The sequence below is a fragment of the Stegostoma tigrinum genome, chromosome 6, assembly GCF_030684315.1.
Source record: "Stegostoma tigrinum isolate sSteTig4 chromosome 6, sSteTig4.hap1, whole genome shotgun sequence".
NCBI classification, from domain to species: Eukaryota; Metazoa; Chordata; class Chondrichthyes; order Orectolobiformes; family Stegostomatidae; genus Stegostoma; species Stegostoma tigrinum.
Genome location: NC_081359.1, coordinates 20,880,569 through 20,894,011, shown reverse-complemented (window position 1 = coordinate 20,894,011; position 13,443 = coordinate 20,880,569).

The window sequence follows — 13,443 nt, the reverse complement described above, 5'->3', positions numbered from 1 at the left end:
CCTGTGATTGCCAATCCAGGACAATATGCAGTACTCCTTGCCTCTATGAATATTCTCATCTGAATTTCATGTCTGATTATTTTTGATCCTCTAAATACCTGTAAACTTCAGATTTAGCAGTTTGTGGTGGTTTAGACTCCCTTCAGTAAAAATGAGCACCTGACAGTGACAGTACCTTATCCCTTATGGCACACACATTAGAACCACTTCCCAAAGATTCTTTTTGAATCATATTGCAGAGCATTAAGCACCTCGCTCAAAACGATGTTATTAAATTGTTGGATAATTGCTAATATTTTGACAATGTGATTTTCATTTTGCATTGAAACTCCCCAAGGAAAGAACAAAGTTAAAAACTGCCAGTTATTTTTCTTAAAGAGTGGATCAAGGACTAGTGCAGTATATTCTTGCCCAGCTGTCATAATGCAGCAAGAGTTCTTGAAAATGTTATTTTTCTCTTCTGAGCGACAGATTGTTTTAAGGAGCTGATTGTGTGTTAAAATCTTTGGAATGACAGAATTTGCAAAATATGTAATTAACATATTTTCCACAAGAGATACCTTGACATCTGCTCATAGAGTTTACTTATGCAATAATTATAATATAGCAGCAAATTTAACCCTAGTTCTTCAGACAACGACACTTTGGCCATTTTGTCTGCATGAGGCTACAGTTCAAAATATACATCCATGGAAGTAATGTGCTAGCTGTTAATGAAGAATATATACTTTATCAACTTGTGGATATTTAATCTTATCTCTTTCTGAATATCTAACTGTTTCTGGCCTAAGAACGTTGCCGAGTACTTTTGAATTTCTGTTATTGCAGTAACGTAATGCCAATGCAGTGAAATTTTGAACAAGATGCTTCCAGAAACAGCAACAAGTTCTTACAAAATGCTATGGATAGTAACTTGCAAGACAGGTTCCTCTGAATTTTCAGTTCAATTGCTCGTTTCTTCTGTCATGAGCTTGGTAATGAGGAATCTTTTTCAAATTCTGTCAATTTCAAAACTGATAGCTGCTAATTTCTGCTTCATAGATTACCACAAAATTCAACAGTTCTAGCATTTGAACCAACAATCATGTACTTAATATCTTAGAAATGATTACAAATGAGATACTCAAGTTTGTTTGATACAATTGCCTTCTGTAATATTACATCGAGCAAAGTAAGTTTGTGTAGTGCTAACATGTTTAAATTTGTTTGAGTTACGAATTTCAGATAACCTCCTTTCACTTTCATCCAGACGCATCAAGCAAACAGAGTATGTAATAAAGAAACTCGTGTTGAATAGAGCATATTTTTGACATTATACTGAATTATTAGATAATGAAAGTCGCTTGTGAGACCTCAGACCAGATTTTATACAATGTAAATATCACTGTTTAGCAAAATACAACTGAACACTGAAGGTGTAACTGGAACCGTTACTGGTTCAGAAACTAGAAAATGCATCTAGTTAGCTCCTTCAATGGAATAGTCCATTTTAAACAGTTTTTTTTTCGTGGGTTGTGGGCATCACTGGCTAGGCCAACATTTATTGCCTATTCCCAATTGTTAAGAGTCGACCATATGTCCATGGGATTGAAATCACCTGTAAATGAGGTCAGGTTAGGATTTTAGATTTCAATACCTAAACATTAGTGAACCAAATTTATTCTTAATGACAATCAACAATGATAACATTGTCACTGATCAGTTCAGTTTTTATTGAATTTACATGTCACCAGTTTCCAGGTGGGATTCAAAACTATGTTTCCAGAACATTACTCTGATCTTCTGAATTGACTGCCTAATGACATTAACTCTATGCTACCGTCAACTGTGGCTGCAGTTCATTTGCAGCCTGTGGGATATTAAATGCTTTTGGAAAGAACTGTGGTGTGAAAGAAACATCAAAATGCAGTTTTACACATAATCATGGAAGTGCTGATGTGTCTAAAAGTACATATTATAGATTAGAAATTTTACTTCCTTTTCTGATCATAGCTGGACTTCAGTGTTCAAGCAGGTTTTACAGGTTAGTGACTTGATTTTTTTTTCTGATTTGTAAATACTGTCAATCATTTGGAAGTGCCAGGTCAAAAAAAAACAAGTGGAATTAAATTGGCCTGCGTGGTGCCTGTTTCTCAGTGTTACATAGATTATTTTTCTCCAAAATTCTCTGACACAACATAGGCACACATTTAAAATTAAAAGTGCAGCGCCATTAAATTGGATAATGTAATGTTGGTTTGGGTGGGTGTGCTGCTTTACCGAGGCCTGAAGCCAGTGACAAGCCTGCGAATATATAAATAAGGGGTCAAATGCTTATTGCGGATCATTGCAGCCACAATCACTTTGTCACAAGGCAGCCATGCTGTTTCCCTCCGAGGAAGATCACAAGCAATGCCCGAATTAAAGCAAAAATGCACAGCAGAAAGAAATCCAATGTTTCCGAATCATTCAACATGCAGAGCAGCTTGTCCTTATAAAGATTCTTTCCTGAAAGTAAAATATTTTCTCACTAACCTATTCAGAGATGTACTTCCAGAGCAGCTTGCTCTTGAACCCAAGCCTCCTGGTCTGGAGATAGTGTCACTAGCACAGCACGAGATGGAAATAAATCTCCAAAATTTTTGAACTACTGGATATTTGAGTGCAGCTAATTTAGTGGTTTGCAGAGGTTGAGGTTCACTTCAGCAAAAAAAAATTACACAGTGGCATGACCTAATCCCTTATGACATTAACAACAGCCTTTTCCAAAGATGTTTTATCACGATGCATAGCACTAACCAGCTTGCTCAAGGCTTTGTTTTGAAAATTCCTCTGTGCTTCTAATAACTGCTTAAATTTAAACAATGTGATTTTAATTGTACATCAAGTCTTTCTAAGGGAAGACAAAATTAAAAATAAAAATTATAATAACTGCAAGTTGTCATATTTGAAAGAATGACTCAACCAGTGCTGCACGCTATACTTGCCCTGATGTCATAATACAGCTGGAGTTCTTGAATTTTTTTCCAGTTGAAAGCTTGCTTTAAAGAGCTGTTTGCAGGTAAAAATCTTCAGAGTTGCAGAACTTGCAAAACACCCAATTAAAACGGTTTCCACCGGAGCGACCTGAACATCGGCTCCAAGAGTTTATTTCCACCATTGCCATCATGTAGCAGTAAATTCAAACCATCAATCTTGAGGCAATGTCACATTGTGGACTTTGTCTTCATGAGGCTACCGTTCAAAGAATATTTCAGTGGGTAAAGTGTGCTAGGAGGAACTAATAAAGAATACATGTTTTTATAAACTTGTGGAGGTCTAATTCTTATTATCGCTTGCTGAATATGTATGAAGTTCTGTCTTAAAAATTTTACTAAGTACTTGAGTTGCAGTTATTACAGTAATGGAACAACCACGGCAAAGAAATTATGCACAAAGCACTCCCTCAATAGTAATGAAATATTCCAAAAACCAATGGAATGTTTTTCCCTTTCATAAGTGTACAAATGAGGAGTTGTTTTCAACTTATGTCAGTTTCAATACAGAGAGTTGCCAATTGTTAATTTCTACTTTGGCAACAAATTCAGCAGTCCTACCACAACTATCACATATGTTAATAACTTAGATTATGAAAGATATTCATGAGTTTCATTTCATACAATTTGACATTCCTACTGTTATGTCCTGCAATTCAGGTTTGTACAGTCTTGCTATCTTTAAGTTGATAACCAATGTCTTAGTTCTGCCTTTGAGAGAATATCCTTAATCTTTCATCCCAATGTGTCCAGCAAACAATTTGAATATGTGACAAAGGAAACTGTTGTATGACAGAGTTTTGAACTGGAAAAGTCAACAAATTATAATTTTCACATGCTATTCAGTCGTTCGGTTGATTTATTGTTCCAGGGTGTTTTCTGGCACAGTACAGTGTTACCCTGAGGTAGTATGCACAGGTAATATCTGAGATGCTTTGTGTTGAATTACTCTGCTCCAATCCATCTTCTTGGTCAAACACTATGTTGTCCATGTCAAATGGAGAGAGTGCCCACACAACACTGTTGGCAGAAGTCAGGCTCACTCTTATTAAAGACGGCATATTTGTTATATAGTGTTGAATAGATATTTACATAACAGATTTGTGAGACTTCAGATCAGGTTTAAGAGAAAGTAAACATTCCTGTATAGCAGCTTAGCCCTGAAATTGCAACTGGAATTTAGGACTAGTACTGAATGCAAAAAATGCATGTGATTAGCTCCTCACTGGAGCAGGTGAAAAAATATAACCTTGTGTTATGGGCATTACTGTCGTCACCAGCATTTATTGACCATTCCTCACTGTTAAGATACCTCCATGTTGCCGTGGATCTGGAGACACAGATCATGTAAGGATGGCAACATGCCTTCCCTAAAGGGTCTTTGTGAATCAGATAGATTAGCTTTGGAAATCATATGTGATTACCTGGTTATGTTAAGCCAGATTTTTCTTCCAGATATTTTTTGTTTTGAATACAACCTTCGCCAATTTGCATGAGGGATTCAAACTCATGTTCCCAAAAAATCAGCCTGGGTTCCTGGGTTGCAAGGTTAATGACTTTTAAACGCTGTCTGAATAAAAGCAAAAATCTAAAGCAAAATCCAGCACTGTCATTCCCACAAAATTCCAGATTTAGCAATTTGCTTTGATTGAGCCTCTTTTCAATAAAAATGGTCAGACAACGGTTCATCTTAAATTTAGGTTGTGCATAGTGAGTATCTACATCCTTTGTGGTACACACTCAGAGCCATTTTCCATACCAACCTGATCAAATTGCAGAGCATTAACAAACTCTCTTTAACATGTGTTATCAACATTTTTCTGAATTTTGAATAATTTTATGTATTTTGATAGTGATTCAAATCATTTGTTAATACTCCCTAAGGAAAAACAAAACCAAAAACTGCAAGTTCTTTTATTTAAAAAGATGGATTTGAAATGCTTTGCCATATTCCAGCCTTAATCTCACAATTCAGCAGCAGGTCTTGAAAATATTCATTTTTCCAGGTGAAAGCTTGTTTTAAAGAGTTATTTGCAGGTTAAGACTTTTGGAATCACAGATTGTCAACATTTTCAAGAAATCTTCTGTCGGAGATCCCTGGACACCTGCTCCCAGATTTTATTTCCTCAATTGTCATCATATAGCAGTAAATTTAAGTCCTCAATCTAGAAGCAATGACGCATTGTTACTGCATTTAAACTAATTTACAAATATGTATCATCACAGAATGTGTGCTGTGAGTAATTCACACTGAATACATGCTTAACAACCTTGTACAGATCAAATTCAAAATGTTTCTTGCTGAAAATTTAACAGCTTCTGTCCAAAGACCCTTACAAAGAACTTTTGAGTTGATGTCATTGTTGTAATGACAAAAAAATGGTAGTGAAATTGTGCACAAAAACTTGCACAAACAGTAATGTAATTTGTAAAACAAAATTGATAGCATGTTATAGACAATTAACTTGTAGGGCAATTCCTTCCAAATGTTCATTTCAACTTGTTGTTTTTACTTGTTGCAAGCTTCCATATAATCTATATTTTTCAACTTATGGCCATTTCTAGTCTCGGGAACAAAAGCAAGGTTTCTGGAAAAACTCAGCAGGTCTGGCAGCATCTGTGAAGCAAAAAACAGAGTTAACATTTCGGGTCTGGTGACCCTTCCTCAGAACTGATGGTGGATGGGAAAATGTCAGTTTATATGCAGAAAAAAGGGAGTGGGGTGGGGTAGGGAGTAAACAATAGAACAAACCCTAAAGAGAGTGAATAACAGTTGGGCAGACAAAGAGTTAATAATGATCAGGTTGGGAGGTTGAATAGTTATTAATGGGGGCTCATAGTGACTAATAACAGGTAGTATGTAATGGCAGGCTATGTGGTGAGAAGGCCCTGTGTGTGGGATAGGGAATTGGGACATGACAGAGTTTTGATCCTAACATTTTTGAACTCACTATTGCGTCTGGAGGGCTGCAGGGTCCCTAAGCGGAAAATGAGGTGTTGTTCTTCTACACTGCGTTGAGCTTTGCTGGAACACTGCAGAATGCCAGAGACAGACATGTTGGCCAGGGAACAGGGTGCTGCTTTAAGTGACAGGCAATGGGTAGTTCAGGGTCTTTGCTGCAAGCAGAACGTAGATGTTCTGCAAATCAGTCACCTAGTCTATGCTTCGTTTCCCCAGTGTAGAGGAGACCACATTGTGAGCAGTGAATGCAGTAGACTAAATTTGGGAAAGTGCAGACTGATTGCTGCCAATTGTTAATTTCTACTTTGCCACCTAATCCAGAAAATCTTGCATTTTTACCAACAATCATGCATGTTAATAACTTAAAACAGAGTACAAAGGATGCTCTTGCTCTCGAGGGAGTGCAGTGAAGGTTTACCAGGCTGATTCTGGAGTTGGTGGGACTAAAGCATGAAAAGAGATTGATTGGGCGAGGATTGTTTTTGCAAGAATTCAGATGAATGCGAGGGTGTTCTCATAGAGGCTTATAAAATTCTAACAGGACTAGACAGGGTATATGCAGGCAATATGTTCCTAACGGTGGGTGAGTCCAGAGCCAGGGGTCACAGCCCAAAAGTTCAGGGTAGACCATTCAGGATGGAGATGAAGAGACATTTCGTCACCCAAAGAGTGGTGAGTCTGTGGAATTCTTTACCACAGGAAGTAGTTGATGCCAAAACATTGAATGTCTTCAAGATACAGTTAGATATAGCACTTGGGGTGTATGGGATCAAAGGTTATGGGGAGAAAGCAGGATTAGACTATTGAGTTGGATGATCAACCATGATTGTGATGAATAGCAGAGCGGACTCAAAGAGCTGAATGGCCTCCTCCTGCTCCTATCTTCTATGTTTCTATGTTTCCACGAATGAGATACACGGGTTTGCATGATACAAAATTGCATTTCTTATTGCTATGCCAATCGAAAAAATGTTTTGTTTCGTGTTGAAGTCTTTACATTGTTAGCCTTTTTTGTGTTGAACGTGTTTTTTTTAAAAATTCTATTCATTGATGCAGTCATTTTGTTTTTTCCTGAGTGTCTGTTGATGCTGGTTTGTCATGACAATGATTTTGTATCCAATGGTAAAATGACGGCAGAAGACAGCCAATGTATTTTCCCCAGAGACAAACCACAATCACAGCTTGAACTAAACCAAAGACACTTAGATGTAACAAATTGTATTATTCTAATATTTTAACTTGGGGACACTGTGCTCCTTGATGTTGCAAAGATTCCTGCATGAATATGATCTCCAAGACTTTGAACTACTAGATACTTGAATTCTGCCAGTCCAGAGTTTTGCAGTTGTTGAGAGTCCCTTCTGCAAAAATGGGCAGATGAAACAGTGACTCTACCTTATCCCATATGGTACACTCACGAGGTCCATTACCCAAAGAAATTTTATCTTACTCGAAAACATTTCCCAACTTGTTCAAATCTGTGTTTTCGAGCTTCTTGTGCATTTTTAATAATTGCTTTATATTTTGACAATGTGACTTTTGTTGTAGATTAAAACTACTTACGAAAGATTAAAAATAAAAGCATGCGTTATTGTGTTTAAAAAAGATGGACCAAACAATACCGTACTAGGTTATTGCCCTGCCATAATGAAGCAGGATTTCTTGAAAATGTTGTTCTTTTCCATTTGAAAGCTTGCTTTGAAGACCTATTTGTTTGTGGGCTAACCTCTTTGGAATGCTATCAACTAATCCAACTTAAAAAAAATTGCACTGGAGGTACTTAGACAAGCTACTAGAATTTACTTTCACAATTATCATTATAAAGTAATCAATATAATCCCCATTCTTAAGGCAATGCCACATTGTACATTTTGTTAGCATAAGGCTACTGTTCAAATTAGTGGAAGAAATGTACTGGAAGAAATAATAAAGAATGCGTATCTGTCACTGCATGCAAGTCTATTTCTAAATATTCTGAATATTTCACTCAGAGGTAGTAAGAACATAACATAGAACATAGAACATAGAACATTACAGCACAGTACAGGCCCTTCGGCCCTCGATGTTGTGCCGACCTGTCATACCGATCTCAAGACCATCTAACATACACTATTCCATGTGCGTCCATATGCTTATCCAATGACGACTTAAATGAACCTAAAGTTGGTGAATCTACTACTGTTGCAGGCAAAGCGTTCCATTCCCTTACTACTCTCTGAGTAAAAAAACTACCTCTGACATCTGTCCTATATCTTTCACCCCTCAATTTAAAGCTATGTCCCCTCATGCTCGCCGTCACCATCCTAGGAAAAAGGCTCTCGCTATCCACCCTATCTAACCCTCTGATTATTTTAGATGTTTCAATTAAGTCACCTCTCAGCCTTCATCTATCTAATGAAAACAGCCTCCAGTCCCTCAGCCTTTCCTCGGAGGACCTTCCCTCCATACCAGGCACCATCCTAGTAAATCTCCTCTGTACCCTTTCCAAAGCTTCCATATCCTTCTTATATTGCGGTGACCAGAACTATACACAGTACTCCAAGTGCGGCCGCACCAGAGTTTTGTACAGCTGCAGCATAACCTCATGGTTCCGGAACTTGATCCCTCTATTAATAAAAGTTAAAACACTGTATGCCTTCTGAACAGCCCTGTCAACCTGGGTGGCAACTTTCAAGGATCTGTGTACATGGACGCCAAGATCTCTCTGCTCATCTACACTACTCAGAATCTTACGATTAGCCCAGTACTTTGACTTCTGGTTACTCCTACCAAAGTGCATCACCTCACACTTGTCCGCATTAAACTCCATTTGCCACCTCTCAGCCCAGCTCTGCAGCTTATCTCTGTCTCTCTGCAACCTACAGCATCCTTCATCACTATCCACAACTCCACCGACCTTAGTGTCGTCTGCAAATTTACTAACCCATCCTTCTACGCCCTCATCCAGGTCATTTATAAAAATGACAAACAGCAGTGGACCCAACACCGAACCTTGCGGTACACCACTAGTAACTGGTCTCCAGGATGAACATTTCCCATCAACTACCACCCTCTGTCTTCCTTCAACAAGCCAATTTCTGATCCAAATTGCTATATCTCCCACAATTCCATTCCTCTGCATTTTGTACAATAGCCTATTTTGGGGATCCTTATTGAATGCCTTGCTGAAATCCATACACACCACATCAACCGGTTTACTCTCATCTACCTGTTTGGTCGCCTTCTCAAAGAACTCAATAAGGTTTGTGACGCACGACCTTCCCGTCACAAAACCGTGCTGACTATCCCTAAACAATTTATTCTTTTCCAGATGATTATAAATCCTCTCCCTTATAACCTTTTCCAACAACTGAGGTAAGGCTCACTGGTCTATAATTACCAGGGTTGCCTCTACTCCCCTTCTTGAACAGGGGAACCACATTTGCTATCCTCCAGTCATCTGGCACAATTCCTGTAGACAATGACGAGTTAAAGATCAATGCCAAAGGCTCGGCAATCTCCTCCCTGGCTTCCCAGAGAATCCTAGGATAAATCCCATCTGGCCCAGGGGACTTATCTATCTTCACCCTCTGAAGGATTTCTAATACCTCTTCCTTGTGAACCTCAATCCCACCTAGTCTAGTAGCCTGTATCTCAGTATTCTCCTTGACAACAATTGTCATTTTCTAGAGTGAATACTGTTGAAAAATATTCATTTAGCGCTTCCCCTATCGCATCTGACTCCACACACAATTTACCACTACTATCCTTGATTGGGCCTAATCTTACTTTTGTCATTCTTTTATTCCTTAAGTACCTATAGAAAGCCTTAGGGTTTACCCTGATCCTATCAACCAACAACTTCTCATGTCTCCTCCTGGCTCTTCTGAGCTCTCTCTTTAGGGCTTTCCTGGCTACCTCGTAGCCCTTAAGCGCCCTCACTGAGCCTTCACATCTCATCCTAACGTAAGCCTTCTTCTTCCTCTTGACCAGAGATTCCACCTCCTTTGTAAACAACGGCTCCCACGCTCTACAGCTTCCTCCCTGCCTGACAGGTACATAATTCTCTCGGACACACAGGAGCTTTTCCTTGAATAAGCTCCACATTTCTAATGTGCCCATCCCCTGCAGTTTCCTTCCCCATCCTATGCTCCCTAAATCTTGCCTAATCTCATTGTAATTGCCTTTCCCCCAGCTATAACTCTTGCCCAGTGGTAAAGACCTATTCCTTTACATCACTAAAGTAAACATAACAGAATTGTGATCACTATTACCAAAATGCTCACCTACTTCCAAATCTAACACCTGACCAGACTCATTACCCAGTACCAAATCTAATGTGGCTTCGCCCCTTGTTGGTCTATCTACATACTATGTCAGGAAGCCCTCCTGCACACACTGGACAAAAACTGACCCATCTATAGTACTCGAACTATAGTATTCCCAGTCAATATTTGGAAAGTTGAAGTCCCCCATGACAACTACCCTGTCTCTCTCACTCCTATCGAGAATCATCTTTGCTACCCTTTCCTCTACATCTCTGGAACTATTTGGAGGCCTATAGAAAACTCCCAACAGGGTGACCTCTCCTTTCCTGTTTCTAACCTCAGCCCATACTACCTCAGTGATGAGTCCCCAAACATCCTTTCTGCAACTGTAATACTGTCCTTGACCAACAATGCCATACCTCCGCCCCTTTTACCATCTTCTCTGTTCTTACTGAAATATCTAAATCCCGGAACCTGCAACAACTATTCCTGTCCCTGCTCAATCCATGTCTCCGAAATGGCCGCAACATCGAAGTCTCAGGTACCAACCCAAGCTGCAAGTTCACCCACCTTATTCCGGACGCTCCTGGCATTGAAGTCGATACACTTCAAACCAACTTCTTGCTTGCCGGTGCCATCTTGCGTCCCTGAAACTTTATTTCGGACCACCCTACTCTCAACCTTTTCTATACTCGAACTACAATTTTGGTTCCCATCCCCCTGCTGAATTAGTTTAAACCCACCCAAATAGCCTTAGTAAATTTCGCCCCCCCAGGATATCGGTACCCCTCTGGTTCAGGTGAAGACCATCTTGCTTGTAGAGGTCCCACATACCCTAGAAAGAGCCCCAATTATCCAAGAATCCCAAACCCTCCCTCCTGCACCATCCCTGTAGCCACGTGTTCAACTCCTCTCTCTCCCTATTCCTCGCCTCACTAGCACGTGGCACAGGCAACAAACCAGAGACAATGACTCTGTTCGTCCTAGCACCCAGCTTCCATCTTAGTTCCCTGAATTTCTGCCTTAAATCCCCATCTCTCTTCCTACCTATGTCGTTGGTGCCATTGTGGACCACGAATTGGGGCTGCTCTCCCTCCCGCTTAAGGATCCCAAAAACACGATTAGAGACATCACGTACCCTGGCACCTGGGAGGCAACACACCAACCGTGAGTCTCTCTCGTCCACACAGAACCTCCTATCTGTCCCGCTAACTATGGAGTCCCCAATGACTACTGCTCTACTCCTCTTCCCCCTTCCCTTCTGAGCAGCAGGGACAGACTCTGTGCCAGAGACCTGTGCCCCACTGCTTTCCCCTGGTAAGTCGTCCCCCCAACAGTATCCAAAACGGTATACTTATTGTTGAGGGGAATGGCCACAGGGGATCCCTGCACTGCCAGCCGGTTCCCTTTCTGTCCCTTGACCGTAACCCATCTGCCTTTTTCCTGTACCTGAGGAGTGACTACCTCCCTGTAACTCCTCTCAATAACCCCCTCTGCCTCCCGAATGATCTGAAGTTCATCCAGCTCCAGCTCCAGTTCCCTAACGCGGTTTTCAAGGAGCTGGAGTTGGGTGCACTTCCCGCAGAGATAGTCAGCAGGGACACTAGTGGTGACCCTTACCTCCCACATTCTGCAGGAGGAACATTCAACTGCCCTGACCTCCGTTCCCATTATTCTAAATTCCCAAGACTTATAAAATAAAGAATAAAAAATAAACTGGTTACCTTACCAATCAGGCACACAGAACCTTTTTTTGGTTAGAGGAGGAGGATGGGTGGGAGACACTGCCCGGGTAGTGTTTCGGGTAACGCGACCACACAAATATATTACCTCACTCACTCACCAGTCCCATGTCCACTCCACCTCAGCAGAACTGCCAATGCTGGAGTCAGAGATAACACAGAGGCCTTTCTGAAGAAGGCTCCCGACCCAAAATGCTTCTGATGTTGCCTGGCCTGCTGTGTTCCTCCAGCTCCACGCTGTATTGTCTCCTTTTGCAGTGTATCTAACTGCTTCTGTCCTGAGATTTTTACAAAGTGCTTTTGGAGTGCTGATATTGCAGTAATGTAGCAACCATGGCAGTGAAATTGTACACAAGATGCATTCACAAACAGCAACGAGATCTTTGAAAACTGATGGAAAGTCAAGAATAATTCAATTACAAGACAATTTACAATTAGATCTGAACTTTCAGTTCAACTATTTGTTTTTACTTATCATGAGCTTAAATATGAGGAATTGTTTTCAAGGCTGATGGTTACCACTTGTTAATTTCCACTTTGCCTCCACATTCAGCAGTTCTAGTAATTGTACCAACCATCATGTATATTAATAACTTAGAAAGGATTGTGGGCGAGAAGTACAACCCTGTTTCAGAAAATTTTCCTTACCTACTGCTGTATCAAGCAAAATATATTTTGTATAATGCTGAGGTGTTTAAATTGATAACCAGCTTTATTAATTGTGTATTTTAGATATCAACTTTCACCTTCATCCAAATGCATCCATTAAGCAATTTGAAATTGTGACAAAATTAAAGGCATTATGGCAGAATTTTAAACTCGAAGGATTGACTAAACACATGTTTCACAGCATATTCAGTGGCTGTGTCATGTTAGTTTTCCAGAGTTCCTGCTGATAGTGGTTGCATCCATGATGCTTTGAGTCAAATCACATTTCCCCAATCCATCTTCTTGCTGATAGCCCAAGATATTCATGTCAAGTCAAAGCGAAGTGCACACAACATTATTATCAGAAAATAGGCTCACTTCTGTTGAAAGGAGAATATTTATTAAACAGGGCTGTATATCTACTTCCATGACAGCCTCTTGTGAGACCTCAGATCAGATCATATGAAGTATATATTACTGTTCACAAAAATGCAAATGAGCAAATATGCAATTAGAATTATGACGGGTACTGAATGTAGAAAATGTAAGTGATAAGCTCTTCACTACAACCATTTTAAAAAATAAAATCATGGGCTGGGGCCAATTCTGTCTATACCAGAATTTATTGCAGATTCCTAACTGTTTATATTCATCCATCTTGCTGTGGCTTAATGTCACATCTAGGACACGTTAGGTAAGAATTTGAACATTCGTTCCCTAAAGGATGTTAGTGAACTGGACGGTTCTTTACAAGAAATCAAATGTGATTACATGGTCACTGTTACACAAGCTTGTTTTTAAACCAAGATAACAAAGTGTAGAGCTGGATG